Source organism: Fundulus heteroclitus, chromosome 3, assembly GCF_011125445.2.
Source record: "Fundulus heteroclitus isolate FHET01 chromosome 3, MU-UCD_Fhet_4.1, whole genome shotgun sequence".
Classification (NCBI taxonomy): domain Eukaryota; kingdom Metazoa; phylum Chordata; class Actinopteri; order Cyprinodontiformes; family Fundulidae; genus Fundulus; species Fundulus heteroclitus.
Genome location: NC_046363.1, coordinates 19263180 through 19279653, shown reverse-complemented (window position 1 = coordinate 19279653; position 16474 = coordinate 19263180). Strand labels below are relative to the sequence as shown.

At 41.6% G+C, this 16474-nt stretch overlaps 1 long non-coding RNA gene and 1 pseudogene across 1 annotated transcript; both read left to right on the top strand.

Moving 5' to 3' along the window:
* The first annotated feature begins 299 nt into the window (after window positions 1-299).
* Window positions 300-3822, top strand: LOC118560661. The gene is made up of 3 exons (XR_004929506.1): window positions 300-577; window positions 785-916; window positions 3517-3822. It is a non-coding gene; the product is annotated as an uncharacterized LOC118560661 (long non-coding RNA).
* Window positions 3823-8117: 4295 nt separating this feature from the next.
* LOC118557504 lies at window positions 8118-15831 on the top strand (annotated as a pseudogene).
* Window positions 15832-16474: the final 643 nt, after the last annotated feature.

The following is a 16474-nucleotide window of genomic DNA, read 5'->3' as shown; positions in this document are numbered from 1 at the left end:
CGATATCAATAATTATCGACAAATTCAAAACATATATTTTAAGTGCAGCCCTGACCATTTTATGCTGTTGCAAACATGTAAAATGAAATAAAAAAAAATGTATTCAAACTCAATGCTTTATTCAACCAACGTTTTACCAAAACTGCAAGTATCTAAAAAAGAAAAAAAGAACACGTGCTCTCTGAACTTTTTAAGGGGGCGGGGCTTATTTCCTGGGTCTGCGTTGTGATTGGTTGTGTGGATGTACTGACTGTAATATTAACCTACGTGGCTAGAATGCAAAAGGAAGAAAAACTGTTCTTCTATTGAACTATTTACTGACCATCAATATACGTCTGTCGATCGATAAATATCGTTATTGAATTGTCGTCCAGCCCTAATCACAAGCAACCGGCAAGTGTAACCCTTGGTGCAATGAGGTGCTTTTCTGTGCATCAAAGACTGCAATATTCAGCGGCAACTTGATGGAGCAACTAGAAATGAAAGGTCATTTGCCGAAGTAGTGGAAACGACGCCAAACTATGGACTTCTCCGCACATTGTAGCCACAATCTTGCCGTTGGAGGACATCTGCAAAGGTGAGGTTTTATTTTACTTTGCTCACGTTGGACCATACAACAGTAACAGTTATTACCAGTCAATATCTGCTAGCTTAAGATGATTAAAGAGGGCAAAAGAGCTAGCTCGCTTAGCAGCGATAGCGCTTTGCTTCCGATTCCTGGATTATTTTGCACTCTATTCAACTGGTTTGTGTTCTGATAAAGGATCCCTCTCCTTAACTGTAGGAGCTGTTGACACAAACGACTCTTCTTCATCCATTCTTCAGCTTCAAAGCTGGCTAATCCGAGTGCCCCAATGCCCCTAGAAGCTCCTTCAACAGACCAGCCAGCAACTCCATTCAGATGAGCAGTGTGTGGGTATGTGGCTATTTTATACTATATTAAATGTTTGCATACATTTGTCTTGTGTGTACGTCTCTAAATAAAACGACAATTATTTATGTGTGCATATAAAGTAATGTCTGTGTGTGTCGACATGTTTATGCCAACATGCTTATGTTAGGGCAACAGCCCCTCCATTCCTCAGCAAGAAAAGTTGCTATTGGCTGTGCTAGAAGTTGCTAGATGATGCCATTGCATAATTTGTATATTAATTTATGTAAATAGGCTGTATGAAAGGTGAGCTTTTAGCAAGACAAAGTGCTTAAAACCACTGTTAAAATGTTTAGAACTTAAAACATAACTATGACATTTTTTTTTGTTGTTTTTTTTATACATTGTCTGAATTCCCACTACATAAAACAAATTAGACCAAAAAGACAGTAATCACAATGTGAATGAGGTAAATAAGTGATTGAAGCTGTGTGAATCAAATTCAGGGAGTTATTTTAGTTCTACATTTGAGAGGAAAAAAAGACTACTTTAAAAATTCCATTTACGCATACCTCTCAACTTTTGACAATTGTTGAGAGTGAGATTGTTGACCGGGGGGGGGGGGGGGGGGGGGGGGGGTGCTGTTGGTCGATTGAAGACGGTCCAACGGGGGGGGTGGGGGGGTGCTGTTGGTCGATAAAAACGGGGGGGGGGTGCGCTGTTCGAGTCAAGACTGTCACTACTTTATACGGACTTTGCTTTCATGTTACAGCTTGGGGTTAACACATGCTGTCTTACCATTTAATTCGCACGCAACACGGACGGTACAAGTGTTTCACTTAGGATGAGGGAAAATTCTTTGCGCGCCGCCGGTCCTTGCAGCTGTGTTACCTCAACTACTGGACGTGCGGAAACCATTGTACCGCAAAATGGTTCCGCCATGACGCGAGGCGTCCGTACGCGTGCGTTTCAAGAGTGAGATTTTCATGGTAAGATTGAGATTTTCATAGTAATGCGTGTGAGCGTGTGCAATTGATGAAATGCGTGTGTCACACGGTCAATGCGTGAGAGTTGAGAGCTATGATTTACGTAATTTTTATTTTGCCGCTTTGTAATACAGGGCAAGATAACCGGTAGTTTTACGCATGAAAGATTCATTTGCAATGTAAAAAAAAAAAGATTGGAGCAGGTCTGCTGTTTGTCCTCTGACTGCATGTGGGGCTTTCAGGACAAGATGGCTGCAGCTGTCTGTGTGAGACAGCGCTTTGTGGAAGTGTGGAGCGACGAACAGCAGCACTCGCTGCTACCTCAAGACAGTAACGATAGAATGATTGCTGCTTTCACGGGAAGTCGCCAAGAACACAGAAAACGTCACAAAAAAGTTTTCTCAGTTGCTTCAAAAAAGTCGCTAGAGGGATGGGTATCGTTAAGGATTTATCGGCACCACTACTCTTAGCGATACTCCTTATCGATCCAGTACTTTATACATGCAAGACTTTGAAAATTAAATTAAATAAAAAGTATGTTGTATATTTCCATATATTACTAAAGAAACTTCACTGTCCAAAATGGAAGCCTTTCGGTCAACTGCCCCATATTAAATGTGCAAATAATTTATAGCCTACACATACATTTCTTGTTTGTTTTTAAACATCACAATTAAAACATCGTACATGTATTCATTGCAAGAATTAATGCAAACGTATGTCAATGCTTCATGTGTTTGATTTACATACATACATGCATACATACTTGCCTGCTGTATCTGATTCAGAGGCGGAGCTTGTTGTTGCACTCTGGCGGTGGAACACTGCATCTTTCTGTTTGTATGTGGTGCACTTTTGTGAGCTGTTTTATCAAATTACTTTTGTTCTCACCTTTGCAAACAATGGTGTTATTGCGGTAATGGCAGTGTGCGTTGTCAACAGCTATTTTTTGAGAAGTTAAAACCAAACGTTGGACCTTTTTGTTCGCTCTGCTATTGTACCTTTATCAGTGAGCGAGCACCTTTCTTTATGTTGGATGACATAGCAAGGCCAAGAAGTGAGAGCAGAACATTAGCCCCACTGCCCCTCCCAACAGTCCTCTCTGCGGATGTATATCTTAAGGAGGATGGAACTGGTATTAAAACGTTTGAGTTGGAGTCTCCCTCAAATGTTGAATACGACCTTAAGCCCCACATACTTCCGCGGACATATGTCCGCAGATGTCAGTGTGGCGTCAGTGCCACTGACAGTATGAGCAGTCTGTGGCAAGGCGTGGCACAGCACGGAACGCTACAGAGTCCAGAGTGCCTAAAACCATTAGGAGGACCGATAAGACTAAGGCTTGTCGGTCCAGAAAGTCTGGCCGACGCGGCCCTGGAGCCGTTAGAATACCGGGTTTCAGTACCCATCCCTATTAAACATTTAATGATATTTTGATTAATTTCCAAGTCTGATTTGGGTTTTTATAAGTGCACAAATATGGGCGATGTATAGCAGTGACTCTGCACCACAATCACATATAAAGGAAACCCCGATCTTTGTTTCTGTATAGATTTTTTTATTTATTTATTTGTGTATGTGTGTGTATATAACTTGTACACATTTGTATGTTTGTAGTCTACATATGTACTAGAACATTTGTTTTGTAAATTTTCCCAGGGAAAAAACCGGGTGACATGACTGACATGGGCAACGATGAAGAAGAGATGTGAGCAGCACAACTTCTGAATGAACACCTTTTTTTGAAAGTAGAAAAAAATCCTGCCTGGTTGGTGTTTTTAAAAACTAAACTGTTGTCATCTTAGTCAACTAAGCAATCCTTTCTCATACCCTCTCTACACATTCTAAATATTAGAATGACATGTAAAGTTTTTAGTAAAGTATTTTTGTTCTAAAAAGTAAAATTCATAGATTAACGCTGGAGTGAAATATTTCAAGCCATTATTTGTTGTAATTTTGATGATGTTGATGGTGACTTACAATTAATAAAAAAAAAATTGTAAAAAAAAATCATTGTCTCAAAAATGTTGAATAAAGTATTGTGAAAATGTTAAAAAGTGCTAAAGAAATCATCATTTTGTTGGTGTCTGGAAAACAAGCGGTTCACCTGCCCCTCTCCTAGCAAACAACCCCAGGTGAGCTCAGACCCCCCCCCCCCCCCCCCCCCCCACATAGCAACCCAAGTGAAGTAAAGCTGTTGCATTCAAAACCTTAACACTTTACTTTATATCATGTCCTATATTTAAGGTATACATGTTGTAATGCATCACATAAACAACTTCACAATTGGCATTCAAGCTGTAGTTGGTAATTCTATTCAGAAACACGTTTTGTTATACTGGGTGAAATGGTCCTTCTGTCTTGACAGTTGTCAATGCATTATGTATTCAGAAAAAGAAGGTTCAGATAATTCGATCTCTGTGAGTGCTGCAGGACTGCAAAAAACCAGTAACAGATAATTGCAGCTGTGGAGACTGTAAAACGCAACCCCTCTCCAACACAACATGCCCACATACACAACACACCCACTGACTTTAGGGTTAGGGGACAGGGGAAGGCATATTTACCGTGGGGCTGCAGCTATACCCTACTTGTAAAAACAAGGATTGGTCCTGCCCTCACCCCCATCTGTCCCTCAAGTTCTGCGGGTATTGACTTATGTATTGGTAGCCCCGCATGCCAATCATTCGGACGTGCACATTCCTTGCTAGTTTCCGCTTGCTGGCTGTGCGTGTGTTCTTCTACTGTTTGTGTGCCCAGTTAGCTTCGGTGTGAGCCATTTTCAAATTACATGGTGAGAGCAGCGGAGCTACATTGAACAGCTGACAGTCACAGGAAGCAAACCATGTGCAAGTTGAAGAGGAAGGCCTCAGTAGAAAGAAATAAGACCAGAGTGGAAAATGCCTCCTAGAAGTATCTTTACACAAACCACCACTATAAAAACATAATTAGACAGGTGTTTCTCGGTAAAGTTATACCAGTGTTCTGACGGCTCACCATACCCATCGGAACGGCATACCTCTGTTAATGTGCGTGCAATACAATGAAACCTACATAATTGCGCATGTGTTAAATTCCATTAATTTCAGCATACCTCCGACTATGAGTATTTGTGCATTTTTTTTTTTCTCCCCCAAAAGGAGCTGTGAAATTGTTTAATTTCCTGTTAAACCGTTCACTCTGGTGTTGGATGGAGATAACGTTTTGCAACATCCACCAAACTGTTCGATATTTAAGTCATCATATTGAAATGGTATTGGATTGAATAAGAAAGAAATAATCCGGATACATTGTATGAGCACAAAATCAATTAATCTAATCATGATGTGGGTTTACTTCTACCAGAGTTTATTCTGAATAAAAGCGCTCTAACTTTCTCAGTTATCAGATTTCCCTAAAAAAACACAGATGTCGTACTGTCCGTGTTGAATAAAAAAAAACATATGTGGATTTTTATTTCATTTTTTATTGTTTATGAAATCTGGTGACTGTGGAGGCCATTTGAGTACAGTTAACTCATTGTCATGTTCAAGAAACCAGTCTGAGATGATTCATGCTGTGTGACATTGCGCGTTATCCTGCTGGAAGTAGCAATCAGAAGATGGGTACTCTGGTCATAAAGGTATGGACCCGGTCAGCAATAATACTCAGTTGGGCTGTGGCGTTGACACAATGCTCAGTTAATACTAAGAGGCCCAAAATATCCCTCACACCATTATACTACCACCACCAGCCTGAACCATTGATACAAGGCAGGGTGGATCCATGCTTTCAGGTTGATGACGCCAAATTCTGACCCTACCATCCAAATGTCGCAGCAGATATTGAGACTCATCAGACCAGGCACTGTTTTTCCAATCTTCTATTGTCCAGTTTTGGTGAACATGTGTGCAAATTGTAGCCTCAGTTTCCTGTTCTTAGCTGACAGGAGTGGCACTCGGGGTGGTCTTCTGCTGCTGTAACCCATCCGCCTGAAGGTTCGACGTGTTGTGCGTTCATAGATGCTCTTCTGCATAGCTTGGTTGTAACGGGTGTTTTTCTTGAGATACTATTGCCTTCATATCAGCTCAAACCAGCTCACCATACATTTCTTCAACAGCCCGTCTGTTGAAGAAATGGGCCCCGGTCTTCAAGAACTACGTGAAGAGAGCACAGGACCACCTGGAGTGTCTAGCTGCCTTTAAGTCCCTTAAATATCCTTTCTTCCCCATTCTAATGCAGCAGATCGTCTCGACCATGTCTACATGCCTAAATGCATTGAGTTGCTACAATGTGGTTGGCTAGGTGTACCTCATAAAGTGGCTGGTGAGTGTAAAAATAAACACGGAAAAGGAAAAACAAGTACATATACAAACATACAGAAGTGTGTATGTTCTGTCTCTTTTGAACCCCCAGAATGGCCCTGAGCCATTCGCCATTCTGAAACAAGTTTTAAGATGGATGGTGGTTTGTATTTAGGATCGGCATAAACCACCGGTCTCATTAGGAATGCAATTTCATTCACATTGAGCTTAATCCAATCACAATATTCTGACTGGCGTGTTTACATTACACATGTTTATTCCGATCATCCCTTTATTCTGATTTTAAATTTGAGTTTCTTTATTTCAGATTACTTATAGCCATGTCAACATAATTCACTCCCTTCAGATAGGCTGTAAGCCACAAAAGGTAATTACTAGAGAACCTGATTGTTCAGAGTGCTTTATTCAAGAGAAGGTTGTATTAAATCCATTCATGAATTTGGGGAACATTCATAGGAGTAGACATGCTACAAGGGCACCCCTGTTGTAGAATGGTAGGGGAAACACTGATCTGGGCATTGTAGGGTTGTCATGGTTGACACACCTCTTTAATGTGACTGAAGTGTTGGTCCACATTTCTATAAGAAATGGGACTGGAGGGTGTCTCCCTATTATGGAGGGATCACACTCCTCAGCCTTCCGGTGGAAAGCTTGCTTTGGAGAGGAGGCTCCAACTGATTTTAGAACCTTGGATCCAGAAGAAGAGATGTGACTTTCATTCTGGATGTGGAACCGTAGACCAGAGTTTGATTCTTGCAGAATTGCTGATGGGGTCATGGCAGTATACTTGTCCAGGTTCCAAGTGTTTTGTTGAAGTGGAAAAGGTTCATGACTAAGACCCCCCCCCCCCCTTTGAAAGAGAGTATGGGGTATCTGGGTGTCATTCAAGGGCCATACAGTTCTTGTATACTCAAAGCAAGAGCTTTGTCCACATTTTCAGCACAAAGTCAAGCCATTTCCTAGTAACGTATTGCACTAGCTTATGTTATTCTAACCCTAATAGCATAAGGTTTATAACTTTGCTGATGTTATAATGTTATATAAGGTCAAGAGGTTTACTGACCTTTCTATGTTGCTCTCAAACATTCGCGTCATACTGAGTGTAATTCATTTCAGCGTAATTTCGCCAACTTTCAATATAAAGACCCAGTACACTGAAATGCGCTGGTGAGAGCCCTGGATCTGAGTCTGCTCCTAAACATGACTCACTCATCAATGGTGGTGTTCAGCTCACTATACACTATGCATGGGTAGTTGTAATAGAGTGTCTTCACTATGGAACACATGATTTTGGGGGTGTATCTTTTCATTGTCCCACATCCAATCTTTGTGATGTGCTCACCTAACACCATTGTGCGTGCTTGTTCATTGAGCCTCAGTCAGTGGTGTTCATGCTCGCTTGTACATGCATTGGTTCTCTCCTGGTACTTTTGTTTCTTCCCACAAACAGAAAACATGACAGTTAGGTTAGGTCGTCTCTCTTAATTGCCATTAGATATAAGTGCGGATGTGTGTGTGTATAATTGTTTTTACTAGTTTTACTTTTGATGAATTGGCTGCCAGTGTGTACTCAGGGGTATTATAAACAAATTGGAAGCGATTTGGAAACAGCAGTATCTCAGCCACGTAGTTGTAAGCCATGTAAAATGACAGAGCTGGGGTAGTGGATGCTGATGCATAGTGCAAAGGTTTCCGATTTCTGCAGTCAACCGCTGCAGACCTCCAAACTTAATGGGGTCTTCCATTTAGACCAAGAAGATCGTGTAGAGCACTTAATTGGTTTCTGTGGCCGAGCAGCTGGATCGAAACCATACATCACAAGTGCAATGCAAAGTGTTGGATGCAGTGATGTAGAGAACACTGACACTGGAGCAGTCGAGGCATGTTCTTTGGAATATGCTGTATGTGGGTATGTTGTTGGGGCCAGCTGCTTTCTGTGCATTGAGTCTTCTCAATATGGACATCTGTGGTCTCAAGTGCCCGTTCAGCTGGGTGAGGTATGGATTTCCTCACAGGACTTTGATCGGTTGAGTGCTTCAATCAATCAATCAATCAATTTTTTAAGTCAACTGCAATTTGCATTACAATCGAAAATTCACTTCCAGTACAACCGTCCATCACATACACTTACCAAACATTTTGGGGGAACGATTGACTGAGGCCCCTGCTACATGAGCGCAAGCCGTTAGGTGCGTCCCTCCAACCTGCCCCAGACCCCGCTTTACGCGGGGTCCCCAGGCGTTGCCCTTGAGTCTGTTGAAGAAAGATTAACACTGGGGGAGTGGAGGGAGATAAAAACGATAGGTGCTGCACAATTTGTGTTTCCAAACAAAATGTGAACAGTGTTTCCCGCAGGAATTTGCTTAGGCGAGGCGATGAGTTGTCGGCCGGAACAAGTTTTGCTAGGATGACTGGCAGAGGGGGCGGCGAGGGGGGGGGGGGGGGGGGGGGTGATGCAGACTCCGACGGTGAAGTCGACCTGCTTCTCGCTTCAAAGTATCCATGTATTTTTGCCTGTTTTTTCCCTGCCATTCGCTATATGTACGCGAGAAAGCAACAACAAAAAAACGCGTGTTAACGTCAAATAAATATGCAGGCATATTGAGTTTTTTATTATTATTATTATCATCATTTTTATTTTTATTTTATTTTTTATGTTGGCGAGGCGGTAGCGTGAGTTTGGCGAGGCAGCCGCCTCGCCAAGATAGCGCTGCGGGAAACACTGGTGAAGCATCCGACAAAAAACCTCATTTGCACGAAAAGCACAATCAATGACGAGACACAAATATGCAGAAGGTAAACATTTGAGTACTGGTCGGGTAAAAGTCATCTGTATTTGTGAGCATATGTGTGTCTGGATGCATGTTGTGTGGAAATCTGTATGTCCATGAAGGCCATCCCTCCGGCAGGCAAGTGTCCTTGATGGAAAGTCTATCACTTCGCAGCTCCAGCTTGACGCCTCCACAGATGTCAGAAAGGAAGGTGGGGGGGCAGGGGATTTGTGTGATGTCGCCATAACAACTCAGGGAGAATTTGATAGCGGGGAGTCCGATTTGAAAGAACAGAATTTGTTATGAGAACAAGCTGACACCAACTTTTCTGTCAGCCTTAAAGTCTTTTCGCCGCTGGCTCCAGGATCCAATATTTCAATAATCCAATCGATGGGCTAGTAACTTTCACACTTCCAGGTTTTTATCCCATCTCACCTCTGTGTACCACAACCGCGGTCAGCTTATCAAGCCGTCCGTTTTGTTCATTCAACGACCTCGTGAGCTGAGAAAAACCGACCGACCTCGAGGAGAGATGGAACAGAAACCGATCAAAGTAGTTGAGTGCATTGAGAAAGTCTGTCTTGTCCTCCGAGGGTAAAGGAGCAGCTTTGTAGTGGTGGCCTGGATGCCTTGCCACATGCGTCTGGTGCTTCTCTGATTGTGGAAGACTCCTTTTTTTTTTTTTTGGCCATAGCCACGCTTTGCTGTTCTTATGGCACAGTTCAGGTTGGCCCTGGCTGATCTGAGTTCCTCTCTGTCCCCACACTTGAACGCCTCATTTCGTGTGCTCAACATTGTGCATATCACATTGGTCATCTAGGGTTTCTGATTTGCCTGTGTGGTGACAGTCTCGGTCACAGAGACATCCTCCATGCACTACTGGATGTATGCAGACATAAGTTCAGCATAGTCCTCTGCATTGGTGTATTTTTCAATTGTTGCCACCCTGAACATGTCCCAGTTCGTGCACTTAAATCCTGTAATGCTGGCACAGATCCTACAGAGCAGACTATCACTTGCTTCTCTGTAGCTTTTATAGTGGCCTGTAACTTATGCGTTGAGTGCTTCCTTATGGGGTCGACACACAGGGAGCAACATTGCCATTCATTTTCTTTAGAACTTATGCAATGAGGCGACAATGGCTTGCCATTCTCCAGCCAAGTGACCGGCATAAACTTTGCATGTGAAATTTTGAGCTGCTACAAATGGACGTGCACATACAGGCTTGCGATGCGACACAAATTTAAAACAATTTAAACTTTTCACTTTTGCATGGTATCAAATAACCTTCATTGTCTGTAATATAGGATGAACCATGTTGGTGGTTTTATTTTTTTGAGTTAACAAAAGCCAGATTTCAGTGAATTCCAGCAATATCTTCTGATTCTTCATCCCTGTCGGTCACAGACTCTTGGGTCCACAGTTATTGTCAATGTTGAGTGTAAACATTCACAGTAACCCCGTGATAATGAGTGTCGTGTTTACCTTATTTTTTTGGACTGACTTCAGAGGTGATTCCTGCTGTCTGCTTCCATATACTCGCGTGTACTCAAACCTCTGGAGGTCCACCTGACATTTCCACTAACTAGCTACGCAGCATTAGTCACTCTGTGCCGCAGGTGTGTAGTGGCTGCCTGGTGGAGACTAGATGTAGCTAGGCAAGAAACTAGCTCATTAAACGTAATAACATACATCACCTGCTTTGTCAAACTAGCAGAAAGTGTGAGAAATGTATGAATTTGTCACAAGAAATGTAGGAAATTGCTCGAGTATGAAGTCCGGACAGCTAGCGTGGCTCGCAGTCCGTTACGCTGGCTAAAACAACCCTGTACTCCACAGTGGTGTTGTTGTTTTGTTTTTTTTTCTCAAATGTTTAAATCTGTTGTAGGTTGCGGCGTAACTTTCAACTCTCAGTACAATGGTATTATGAGACTGTAAGTTGCAGTCTTGCTTTGCTATGTTTCTAGTGTAATATATTTCCACACAGCAGGAATGTTGTGATTAAAAGTTGGTCATTCCAAAAAAGTTGGTTAGCCACTGTGCAAGGCTCAGTACAGCACCTCTGCTAGCTGGCAGCAAACTGTGGGGATGGATTTCTTGACCGGAAGCGGATCTCATCGTGAGAGCCCGAGGAACTCTGCTACATTCAGGAAATCCTTACCACAGTTAGCAGCCAGCTAGTAGAGCAGCTGCCTGAGACTCTGGAGACTTTCCAGCAGAAAACCTTAAAGCACAGACGCAGTTTATGGATTGGAAATGTCCCCAGGTTGGATCAGAATTTTCCGATCTGTAAAAAACGTTGGTATTGGAGCTCATAACCGATACTGGATCGGTTCCATCCCTATACTGAATGTTCAGTGCAAAATTAAAACTTTTAAATGATATAGTTCTGTAAATGAGATCTGAATTTTTGCTTACTTATTGGTTTTACCCTAATAAAAGAATTTGAAGTCAGTCATATTGTAATTAATCTGATATTTCACTGTTAACCAGGAATAACCTTGAACCTTTAAAATATGTTTCCATGGTATTGACAATTGTATCAAGTATCAATTTAAATAGAGGACAACACATGCTGTGTGCTCTTTATAGCTAATGGTACTGGTGTTACTCCCCAGCCTCTTTCAGAGTATCCTTTCAAGCCAGGACTGAGACTCCTTGTCGTTTCTGTTTTCTCTGAAAGGACCAAGACGGCCTGGGGTGTTGGAAGTCGACCTGTTCCTTTGGATTCTCTGCGCTGCCCAGCTATGTAGTGCAGCTGGTTGGTTTTTACAGCCGGTAGGTTAGCTGGTCTCCTAACTCAAGAGTGTGATTTTTCAGTGAGCATCTATGGGAGCAGCTGTCCAACAGAATCGAGGTAAAAACAAATGAAGACCATTGCAGTCTGGTGCAGAGGCAGTTTATAAAAGGGCTTAATTTTGTACCAATGGTGGAACTGTCTTGTGAAAAAGGTAACTGTTCCAGTAATCAATTCCAGCTTGATTGCTTTAATTATAGAAATTTTGGTGTAAGCATGCATTGTCATTTCAAGTGGTTGGTTTGTGAGAAGTTAAGATGGCTGTCACTGGGGCGGGCCGTTTGCAAATTTGATTTATAAAAAGGCTTGTTCCTTGGGTCCACATGTTCAGTCATCTAAAGTGAGAGCGTGGGATCAACGTTAGCCAAGTGCTGTGCAGCCACATGGTCATTAGTTTTCTTGTTTTATCAAATGGAGACATATTTACATATATTTACACATTTCGTCAAACTATTAACATGGTTTTCATACATATTTGTTTCATTTCTACAGGTGCTACAAAGTAGAAGATTGGAGGAGCTGACCTACATCATCGTTTTTTTGGGGACAAAGACCCTTCACTGATTGCCATGCACGTCTTTGGCCATGTCTGCATAGAAATTTAGCTGCACATTTGGGTTCAAAAGTGATGCCATCAGCACACGGACAGAATCGTTTTATCATGGATAAACAGACGGCTGTGAATACTGTTTCTCCAGCACAGATGGGAGCAGAAGCCATTGCTTTCATCTGCACGGAATGTGGCGATGGATTCAGTCAATACACAAATGTATTGACCCATATGGCTATTCATGGGCCTCTGGAGTCTTTTTCCTTTGACGGCTCATCAAATGGATTTGAAATCCCTCGGGAATATGTGCTCCAAGAAAATGGTACGCTGATCATTGTAAATGGTTTAGCTCAGTTGAACTCTTTTAATTCCTCAAATTCTTCTGCCACACCAAGGTCTCCTGAAAGAGTGTCATCACATTTGCCATCACCCATTAAGCCCGTTTCTACAATTCTGAACTCACAGCCCTCCTCGTACAAAGACACATTCAGACCCAGGCCACCAGGCTTAAACTCGGACCAGTCTCGGCAGAACTGTTACCATTGTGAAATATGTAACCGATCATTCACAACCCCACAGAATCTACTCCGTCACCAGCAATACGGTAACTCTGAGAGGGGCTTCAGGTGCACTCTGTGCTGCCAGATCTTTGACGATAAACACAACTTTAAGAAACACCTTCAAGACCACTTCAATGAAAGAATTAGTTGTTGTGGCCACTGTGGTAAGCGATTCCTTAAAATTGATGCGCTTAATGCTCATCAAAAAGAGAATCACTCCATGCCCAAGGGTTTGGGTAAGCCAGAGAGCAAGGAAGATAAAAAGATGGAAAAGGCATATCCTTGTAACAAGTGCAAGCTAGTTTTTTTCTGGATGTCAGACCTACAGATACATTCTTTGTATCATTGCAAGGGACAGGAGCCTGATGTGGAATTGGAATCTGATTTTGAAATTGATGAGTTTTCCAAGGATTCAGAAGATGAGGAGCTTGTAAACTGCCACACCAACGGTCCATCCAGTGATGTCAAGAATGGAAGTCAGAAAATATCAAGAGATGATGATGATGAAAAAAATAAGCAACCCACCTTCACACCATACAGATGTGGTTTGTGTGGGGATCGTTTCGAGAAGTTAGCGGATCTAAAGGAGCACCATGTCACACATCAAACTCAGGAAGAAATTGATGAGTTGAATCAGGAACATCAAAGACCCCTCAAGCGGGTCATTCCACCAAATAGACGGCGAAGATCTAATCCAAATGGAAAGCTTCATCCTTGTAAACACTGTCATCGAGTCTTTAATCACTCTAGTAGTTTATCTCGACACATGAGATATCATAAGGGCACAATGCACACTTGTGTATTTTGTGGCAGACATTTTCCACAGCGCTGTGATTTGAGAAGACATGTTATCATGTACCACAAAACCGAAGGTTTGAAACTTTTGAACTCAAATTCACAAAATGGGCCCTCATCCAATTTGGTTGACGATGAGAAACAGGCTAACACTCCCGAGGACAACACCAAAGAGTCCCTTGGAAATAAACAGACTTCAGGAGAGCTAAGTGAAAAATTTGTCAGAGCTAACTACAAATGCCTGGAGTGTGGAAAGAAATTTGGACTTTTATGTGTGTACCAGCGGCATTTGCGTTATCACAAGAAAGAGCCAACAAAGTGTCCCAAGTGTCCAGCCGAGTTTAAGAACAGCGTATCCCTTGAGGTTCATCTTAAAAATCACAGTGGCTCTGAACAAGCAGGTGATGATGGTGATGGACAGAAATCTCCTGCCAAAGGCAATGGTGTAGATAAGGCACTTAAAGATAATCCAGAAGACATAGAGGAGGATGATATGGACCAAAAACAAAATGAGAAAGGAAGTTTCTCTGAAGCTCTTTATGAATGCACTGAGTGCACTGACACATTTTCATGTTTGGACACATTTCTTCAGCACCAGGCTTCTCATGGCTCAGAAACAAAAGCTAACTAATAGGTAAAAAAAAGTGTGGTGTGGGTGGAGAGTATACAAAATTCTTTTGTATCAAATGCACAGCCAAGAAGTTGGGCAGTCTATTTCATTTGCCTGTATAACGATGTATAGCAAGATAGTATTCTCTCAACCTTGATTGCAGGTCAGCTGGCTTCCCGTATTTTGTAGTGACATATATTGTGGTAGTTTTCATTGTTTTTTTTACTTAGATCATGGAACTTGAATACCTTTTTAACTGTATGCATATATTCTTTCGAAAGTATAGCATTCTGAAACATTAGACTGTCATTAAAATAATCAAGATAAAATGCTTTAATGCTTAAAGTTTTGCTTTGAGTCCCTATTTTCTGTACCAACTTCAAAACTGAGTAAAGCAAGAACAAGAATATGTACGATGGGTAAATTTTATTTCGTATGCGTTTCAGTTATTCATAGTACATTTGTGTTCGAGTAACTTATTCATTATTGATTGGATTATTGTAATTGTTGAGCCTTTTGGGCCATGATCAAAGCCTTACTTCTTCACCATCAAGTCCATTACATTCTACGAGGCTTAATGCTTTTACAACACATGATCACCTTGGGTTTAGTGGTAGAAGCAGAATTGCATCACGCTTTTGGAAACCTTCATGTGAAATGCTAAAAAAAAAAACTGGTAGGTGTGTATGTTTGTAATGGATGATGGTACGCCATTTATCGAAAATTACTCTGGGCATCAGAAGTTGACTGCAGTAATCTTAGATCTTGTGAACTGAGGAGCTTGGGCCTAAGTTCAAACTTACTTTGGATGTCTTTCAGAATTTAGCTTATTGGTTGCTAAAAAGCACGTTTTGCCATGGGTTTAACAATGCTTCCCAAGTCCTCCAGCATTATTTATTTGCTTAGCATCATTTTGACAAATTAGCAATTAGCAATATTCTTTGACTTTGTTGCCAATACTAAAATAAAGTTTAAAAAGCCAAAATATAACCTTTCAAATGGCACCTTCCTTTATTTGAGTTATTTAACAGGTTTTTGTGTGTCTGATCTCGGCACATTTCAAGTCATTTTCAGGCATGATGAATAGCTAGCCGTGTACAAGTCCATGTTGGATCGCCCAAATTGGAAATGTATTTGGGAAGACCTGTTGTAACGGGAAGATATCTAAAAAATGATGTAGCTAGACCACTTTTAGAAAGAGGTTGTCTAAGTTTTGTTAACATAAGATGTGGTAAAGGCCCTTAGAGTAGGATCCAATTTAGAGGGAACAGACAAAAAGACAGGTAGATGGCCCCTTTTATTAACTATTGGATAGGTTAGTGTAGGTCCTCAAGCTAAATATGCAAATTGAAAAAAAAAAAATCAGTAATGCTGTGTTGTTAAACACTCAAATCTTTTTTTATTTTTTGCTACTGTTCACCATTTGCCTAAGCAAACTGCAATGGTCTTCTGTGATTGCATGATGTGTGTAGGTTGAGTACAGTATCTTCATGTTGATACGACCAGGAACTGCCAGTTTTTACTGTAAACTAGGAATGGTTTGGATTGCTCTGATTTGTTACTTTATTAGTAAATTTCTTTTCAAAACAAAGTGTTGTGTCACTATTGTAAAAGCCATTTGCCTTCTGATCCAATGCAGGCCCATTCAGTAAATGAGTTTTTCTTCCAAGAAGGTGGTTATAGTGTTTAATTTCTCAGGTGGGTTCATATCAGTGGGGAGTTACAATCCCTTCTGCATTACTGATTCATGATATGGACACAGAGTCCAGCTCCCCTCCAAGCCACCTCTGGCCATTTACAGTCACAGTTGACATTGCAGAATTAACTACAGGCAAAAACATGATTGGGAAAAATGTTGAATTGGGTGCACTATCCCTAGCTTGATATTTACCTCGGAACACCTTGCAAAGTACCGAGAGCTTATCAGACATCTGTGGGTGCAATACAGGTTATGAAACAGTCCATATGGAGGGCTTTCTACCAAACCAGGGACAGTGCTCTCCATTTCTCCTGCGTAAAACACTGATTGCAGCACCAAAGAAGGGGGATTTTGTCCGGACATGAGTCCTGCACATACCTGTACCTACAGGTATGTGCAGAGCTCAATTTTACAAGCGTGTCCTTGACATTACACTACTAACTGCTCAGCAGGAATAAGTCTTCACATCTAACTGCTCCAGGGTAGTTGCAACTAACAAGCACCCGCAGCGTCACGCTTCTCTGTGCCACA